This window comes from Sapajus apella, unplaced genomic scaffold (assembly GCF_009761245.1).
Source record: "Sapajus apella isolate SASKATOON/1434 unplaced genomic scaffold, GSC_monkey_1.0 scaffold28, whole genome shotgun sequence".
Classification (NCBI taxonomy): Eukaryota; Metazoa; Chordata; class Mammalia; order Primates; family Cebidae; genus Sapajus; species Sapajus apella.
Genome location: NW_022436968.1, coordinates 8,289,414 through 8,297,049, shown reverse-complemented (window position 1 = coordinate 8,297,049; position 7,636 = coordinate 8,289,414). Strand labels below are relative to the sequence as shown.

The 7,636-nt window shown below is 47.9% G+C and overlaps 1 long non-coding RNA gene across 1 annotated transcript; it reads right to left on the bottom strand.

Moving 5' to 3' along the window:
• Nucleotides 1-1,002: 1,002 nt before the first annotated feature.
• LOC116561053 lies at nt 1,003-7,189 on the bottom strand. Its single transcript, XR_004273268.1, has 3 exons — nt 7,148-7,189; nt 4,931-4,935; nt 1,003-1,674 (listed from the first exon to the last, which is right to left on the bottom strand). It is a non-coding gene; the product is annotated as an uncharacterized LOC116561053 (long non-coding RNA).
• Between the last annotated feature and the right edge of the window lie 447 nt (nt 7,190-7,636).

Here is a 7,636-nt window from a genome sequence, read left to right as displayed (position 1 = left end):
GAGATATTGTGGTTGTCACAGAGGAGCAGCGTGCCCCCGGAGCAGCAGATGGAGCAGTAGCATCTGGATAATTTGTGGGTGTCGTGGAGAAACAGCATGCCCCAGGAGTAGATGGGGCAGTAGCATCTGGGGATATTGTGGTTTTCACAGAAGAACAGTGTGCCCCTGGAGCAGTAGATGGAGCTGTATCATCTGGATAAACTGGTTGTATCAGAGGAGTAGCGTGTCCCAGGAGCAGTAGATGGAGCAGTAACATCTGGATAAATTGTGGTTTTCACAGAGGAGCAGCGTGCCCTGGAACAGCAGCTGGAGCTTTAGCATCTGGGGAAATTGTGTTGTCACAGAGGAGCAGCATGCCCCCGGAGCAGTAGATGGAGCAGTAGCATCTGGATAAATTGTGCTTGTCCCAGAGAAACAGCGTGCCCTCGGAGCAGCAGATGGAGCAGTAGCATCTGGGGAAATTGTGGTTGTTACAGATTAGCACTGTGCCCCCAGAGCAGTAGTTGGAGCAGTACCATCTGGTGAAATTTTGGTTGTGACAAAGGAGCAGTGTGCCCCTTGAACATTAGATGGAGCAGTAGCGTCTGGTGAAATTGTGGTTGTCACAGAGGAGCAGCGTGCCTCCGGAGCAGTAGTTGGAGCAGTAAGGTAGGGTGAAATAATGGTTCTCGCACTGGAGCAGCATTCCGTTGGAGCAGTAGGATTAGTACCCGTCATCCTCCTACTGGAAGAGGGCATCCAGGAAGTTTTCCTTACTCCTGGCGCACATCACTCCCTCAAACAGGGTGCTGCATGTGAACCTTAATAACCTGCATTAGTCTGCTAGATTTCCCAACTTGTCTTTCTGATCATAGGTGACCCACAGTGTCCCCATCCTGAGTTTACAAAAGTGTCCCACCTTTTCTTTATTACTTTTTAATCTAACAAGCCTTAAATGTCCTGGATTTACCTCCCTAGGTTTTCTCCCCTGGGGTTTATCATACCTCTCTACTTTTCCCCTCCCTCTACACCAAACTTCATACCCCAGACCAATCCCTAGCCCAAGTCCCAGCGAAGCCCCAGCCAAGCCCTAGCCTAACCAAAGCCTTGGCCTCAGGCCAAGTCCCAGCCTGTCCCAAGCCCAGCCCTAGCCCCAGCCCCAGCCACATAATTAGATATATTGCATTACTGAGCTGGCCTTAATCTCATGACCTTTTCAACCTGGATGACAAACATAGTTTACCAACCTGGCCTTCCTGCCTGTCCTCAACCTTTATTCCAACTCATATGGCCTTAACCCCTTGACCTAGTATTAACATCTTGGCATTACCCAGGTGGAGTTAGCCACCTAGCTCTATTAAGGAAGGCCTTTACTTACTGATCTAAGCCACTCAGAGTTTTCAGTAACTTGGCTTTTTGACCTGGTCTCAACCTCACACTTTCGTCAACTTAGATTTACTTACCTTCCCTGGCCTTACCACCTAGTTTTATTCAGCCAGTGTTCACCTCCTCGCCTTCCCTGAACTGACTTACCCACCTAGTATTTGCCTCCAGTCTTCATTTGAGTGACTTGGCAACCTGCCCTTAATCCTACTGGGTACAGTATGAATCTCTAGGCCTCATGCACCTAGCACACCAACCTTACCTTACTCGTGTGCCATCAGTGACCCCTCCTTACCAATCAGAATCACCCAGCTGTGATCACACCTCTCCAGCTTACCCAGTTGGCCTTCACAACTAGCCTAAAGCGTTAGTCTTCCTCAAGTGTCCCAGCCCTACTGGCCTCAACCTGGTGTCATTCTGCTGTGTCTGAGTCTTTGGCTCTCCTTTCCTGGTCTCCACCTGGTGGCCCTCCCATTGACTGTATTTAGCTGACCTCATATAGGAGGCCTTCTTCATTTGACCTCCTTAAACTTAAACTTAGGGCCATACTCACCTGCCCTCTTCACATCTTGCTTGGCCTTAGCCAGCAAGATGTCATCTGCTGGCCTCATACTTATCTGCTGTTTACCTCCTAGTTTTATACAGCAGGTATTCATCTCCTCACCTTCCCTGTGTCTTACCCACACAGTATTTGCCTCCGGCCTTCATTTGACTGGCTTGGTGAATTGCTCTTAACCCTACTGGGTGTTTTCCCAGTTGATTTCACAGCCTGGTGTTACTAAAATAGTTTTTCATTGATGTGACTCTAGGCACTTGGTTTTAACAACCTGGTCGAATTCAGGGGCCTTTAGTAATATTATTGCCTTCATACCCTTACTGTATACTCATGGTATTACAAACTTCAATTTACCCATTTGGCCTTATTCACCTTAGTCACCATCTGGCCCTTCTCTTTGATTCTTCATGAGTTTGCCGAAAAATCCTGGCCGTACCCCATTGGTCACAACTTCCTGGCATTGTCCACATGTTCTTACTCACCTGCTTGTAATTAGCTTGCCTAAATCTCCTGTCAAGACTCAGTTGATTTTACCCACTAAGAGCGACCCCACCTGCCTTATGAGCTTCCTGCCATTGCTCCCCTTACCTTACTCCCTGGCCTTGTCCACCTCATGTTATGGCTGTGTCTAGGCCCCATTAGCCTTTCCCACCTGACCTAACCCTACGGGCCTTAATCTCATAGCCTTAACAACCTGGATTAGCTGGCTGGTTTTCTGGACTAGTCTAACTGATCATACATGACCCACATGGCCTCAACACTTGGTTTAAGAAACTGTTCTATTTGTTTTTATTATTTTTTAATCTAACAAGTCTTAATGACCTTGATTTGCCTCCCTAGGTTTTCTCCCCTTGTTTTATCATCCCCTTGCCCTTTTTCCCCTGCTCCACCTTCAATTCCATGCCCTAGTCCAAGCTCCAGCTCAAACCCCAGCCCCAGCCCCAGCCCCAGCCCCAGCCCCAGCCCCAGCCCCAGCCCCAGCTCCAGCCCCAGCTCCAGACTCTGTCCAGCTTTAGCTTGGCCCCAACCCCAACCCTAGCCCCAGCTGGAGGCCAACCCAGCCACAGCTTAGCCCAAACCCTGGCTCGAGCCTGAGCCCCATCCCAGCTCTAGCCTAGTCCTAATCCCAGCCCCAGGCCAAGCTGTTGCCCCTGCCCCTGCCCCATAATTAGACATCTTGGATTACTGAGCTGGCCTTAACCTTGTGATCTTTACAACCTGGATGACCAAGATAGTTTACCAACCTGGTCTTCCCACCTGTCCTCAGCCTTTCATTCCAACTCACGTGGCCTTAATCTGATCCAGTCTGTTTATTATTAATGTGTTGGCATTACCCAGGAAGTTAGCCATCTAGCTTTGTTCAGGAAGGCCTTAACTTACTGGCCTAAGCCAACCAGAGTTTTCAGTCACTTGGCTTTTTGACCTGGTCTTAACTTCAAGGTTTTGCCAAGTTAGATTTACCAACCTGCTTTGGCCTTGGTCATCCATTATGAATCTCCTGGCCTCTGGCACCTTCCATACCCAGCTGACCTTACCCATGTGCCATTAATGACCCAGCCTTACCAGCCCGAATCGCCCAGCTGATTGTGTCTCCCCAGCCTACCTACTGGTTCTTCACAATCAGTCTGAGGCTTCTATTCTTCCTAAGTGTCATACCCCTTCTGGCCTTAACCTGGTGTCATTCTGATGTGTCCTAGCTGCTGGATTTCCTCTGCTTGCCTTTACCTTGTGGCGCTACTGGTGGCTGTATTTACCTGACTTTACCCAGTAGGCCTTGTTCCCCTGACTTCATTTAAGTTAGGGCCATACTCACCTGCTCTCTTCACATGCTTGGCCTTAGCCTCCAAGTTGTCATCTGCTGGTCTCATACTTATCTGCTGTTCATTAATTAGTTTCATCCAGCTGGACTTCACCTCTTCACCTTCCCTGCCCTGTCTTACACACCCCACCTAGCATTTCCCTCCAGTCTTCCCTTGACTGGGTTGGTGTATTGCCCTTCATCCTACCTGGTGTTTCCCTATTGATGCCACAGCCTGGGGTTACTGAAATAGTTTTTCCATTGAGCTGGCTCTAGGCTCCTGGTTTTAATAACCTGGCCGAACTTAACCGATCTTAGTAATTTGATTGCATTCATCACATTATGGTATCCTCATGGTATAGCCCTTCTTGTCCAGTCTTCATGACTTTGCCTAAAAGTCCTGGCCATACCTGGCTGGCATTAACTTTTCGCTGTTGTCCATGTGCTCTTACACACCTGCCTGTAATTTGCTGCCTTCAATCTCCCATGAAGAACCAACTGATATTTACCTGCTAAGATTGACCCACCTGCCTTGTGAAGCTCCTGCCATTTCTCCCTTGCCCTTGCTCCCTGGCCTTGTCCATGTCATCTTATGGCCCTGGCCTGACACCGTTAGATTTCTCCACCTGACCTAACCCTATGGACCTTAATCTCATGGCCTTAACAACCTGGGTTAGGTAGCTAGATTTCCTGATGTGTCTGAGCGATCATATGTGATCCACATGTGGCAGAACCTCAATTTACCAATCTCTCCTGTTTTATTATTAGTAGTGGTATTTTTTAATGTAACAGGACTTAAAGATCTGGGTTTACCTTCCTGGTTTTATCCTGTTTAGTCATCCCCATACCCTTTTTCACTCACTTTACCCCCAATTCCACACCCCAGCCCCAGCCCATTTGATCCTCAGCCCAGGACCAACTTAGTCCAAGCCCTAGTGCCAGCCTGAGCCCCACCACAGCAATAACCCCAGCCCCAGCGGAAGACCCAGCCACAGCTCCAGCCTAATATTTAGACATCTTGCATTTCCAAGATGGCTTTAACCTCATTACCTTTTCAACCTTGATGACCAGCAAAGCTTACAAACCTGGCCTTCCCACCTGTCCTCAAACTTTCATTCTAACTCACATAGCCTTAACTCCTGACCTAGTCTGTTCAGTATTAATTCTTGGCATTATTCAGATGGAGTTAAAACCCTAGCTCTATTTAGGAAGACCTTAACTTACTGTCTTAAACCACCCAGAGCTTTCAATCACTTGGCTTTTTTTGTTTAAACCTGGTGTTATCCTCTCGGTTTTGCCTAGATTTACCCACCTGCCCTGGCCTTAATTGTCCAGTAGGAATCTCCTGGCCTCATGTACCTTGCTTACCCACCTGATTTTACTCATGTGCCATTAATGAAAAATCCTTACCATCCCAAATCCCCCAGCTGATCATACTTTCTCAGCCTTCCAGTTGGTCTTCACAATTACATTCAAGCTTCTAGTCTTCCTCAAATGTCGTAGCCCTTCTGGTCTTAACTTGGTGTCATTCTGCTGTGTTCATGCCTTTGGGTTTCCTGTCCTGGTCCTCACCTGGTGGCCTTCCCGGTGGCTGTATTTACTTGACCTTACCCGGTAGGCTTTCTTCACATGCCTTCATTAAACTTAGGGCCATGCTCACCTGCCCTCTTCACATGTTTGGCCTTAGCTAGCAAGACTATCTGTTGGCTTCATACTTTTCTGCTGTTTGCCACGTAGTTTTATCCTGTTGGGCTTCATCTCCCCTACTTCCCTACATTGTCTAACCCATCTAGTATTTGCCTTTGATCTTCATTTGTCTGGCTTGGTGGCTTGCCCCTAATCCTCCTTCGTGTCTTCCCTATTGATCACACTTTTGGGTTACTGAAATCGTTTATCAGGGAGGTGGCTCTAGGCATCTGGTTTTAACAACCGGGCCGACCTCAGTCATCTGAGTGTTCGCCACCTTATTGTATCCTCATGGCCTGACAAACTTCAAATTATCCATGTGGTCTTATTCACCTCATGGCTCTTCTCATCCAGTCTTCATTACTGTTCCTGAAGGTCCTGGCCGTACCTGACTGGCCATAAGTTCCTGCCATTATAATTTGCTAGCCTCAATCTCCCATCAAGACTTAGATGATTTTTGCAGCCCTGTGTACAACAGCGAAGACCTGAAACCAACCCAAATGCCCATCAATAATAAACTGGACAAAGAAAATGTGGCACCATATACACCATCGAATACTACACAGCCATAAAAATGATGAATTCGTGTCCTTTGTAGGGACTTGGATGAATCTGGAAACCATCATTTTCAGCAAACTGACGCAAGAACAGAAAACCAAACACCGCATGTTCTCACCCATAGGAGGGTGTTGAACAATGAGAACACGTGGACTCAGGGAGAGGAGCATCACCCACTGGGGGCAGTTGGTGGGGACTGGGGAGGGACAGTGGGAGGTGGGGAGGATGGGAGGAATAACATGGGGAGAAATACCTAAAGTAAAATAAAAATAAAAAGATAAAAAAAAAAGACTTAGATGATTTTACCCGCTAAGATTGACCCACCTGCCTTACGACGCTCCTGCCATTGCTCTCCTGCCCTTGCTTCCTGGCCTCCTCCACCTCATTTTACGTCCCTGGCCAGACCCCATTAGCCTTTCCCACCAGATGTAACCCTATGGGCCTTAACCTCATGGCCTGAACAACCTGGATTAGCCAGCTAGATTTCCCAACTAGCCTTACTAGTGACCCATATGGCCTCTACCCTCGGGTTCAGAAACTGTCCTATGTTTGTTTATTACTATTATTATTTAATCTAACTTGGCCTTAAGCACCTGGCTTTACCTCCCTAGGGTTTTTCCCTTGGTTTTATCCGACCCTGCCTTTTCTCCCTTGCTCTACCCCCAACTCCATGCTGTATCCCCAGCCAAAACCCCAGCCCCAGCCCCCTCTGTAGCTACAGCTTCAGCCCCTGCCCCATCCCCAGCCACAGCCTTTGCCCAGCCCCATACCCATTATTAGATGCCTTGCATTACCAACCTCGCCTTAACCTCATGACCTTCCCAACCTGGATGACTGACATAGCTTACATTTCATTCTAACTCACATGGCCTTAATCTCCTGACCAAGTCTGCCTAGCATTAACCTCTTGGCTTTACCCAGGTGGAGTTACCTACCTAGCTCTATTCAGGAAAGTGTTAACTTACTGGGCTAAGTCACCCAGAGTTTTCAATCACTTGGCTTTTTGATCTGGTCTTAACCTCACAGTTTTACCACCTGAGATTTACTCATCTTTCTAAAAAACCCCCGGCCTTACTTGTGCAGCATGAATCTCGGGCCCCATGTGCCTAGCATATCCACCTGATGTCACCCTGTGCCTTTAATGAGTCATCCTTTACCACCCAGCTGTTCCTACCTCACCAGGTTACCCAGTTGGCCTTCACAATTAGTCTCAAGCTTCTAGTCTTCCTGAACTGTGACAGCCCTCTTGGCCTTAACCTGGTGTCATTCTTCTCTGTCCCAGCCTTTGGCTTTCCTTTCCTGGTTTTCACCTGGTGGCATTCCTGGTTGCTGTATATACCTGACCTTACCCAGTAGGCCTTCTTCACCTGATGTCATTTAAATTAGGGCCATACTCACCTGCCCTCTTCATGTGCTTGACTTCAGCCAGCAAGATGTCATCTGCTGGCCTCATACTTACCTGCCGTTTACCACCTAGTTTTATTCTGCTGGCTTTCAGCTTTCTCATTGCTGTCCCCAACCTGTCTTGCCTGTCTAATATTACCCTTGGGTCCTCCTTTGGCTGGCTTGGAAAATTGCGCTTAATCCTACTAGATGTTTTTCTCATTGATTTCCCAGCCTGGGAATAGTCTTCTACTCAGCTGTATCTAAACATCTGGCTTTGACATCCTGACTGT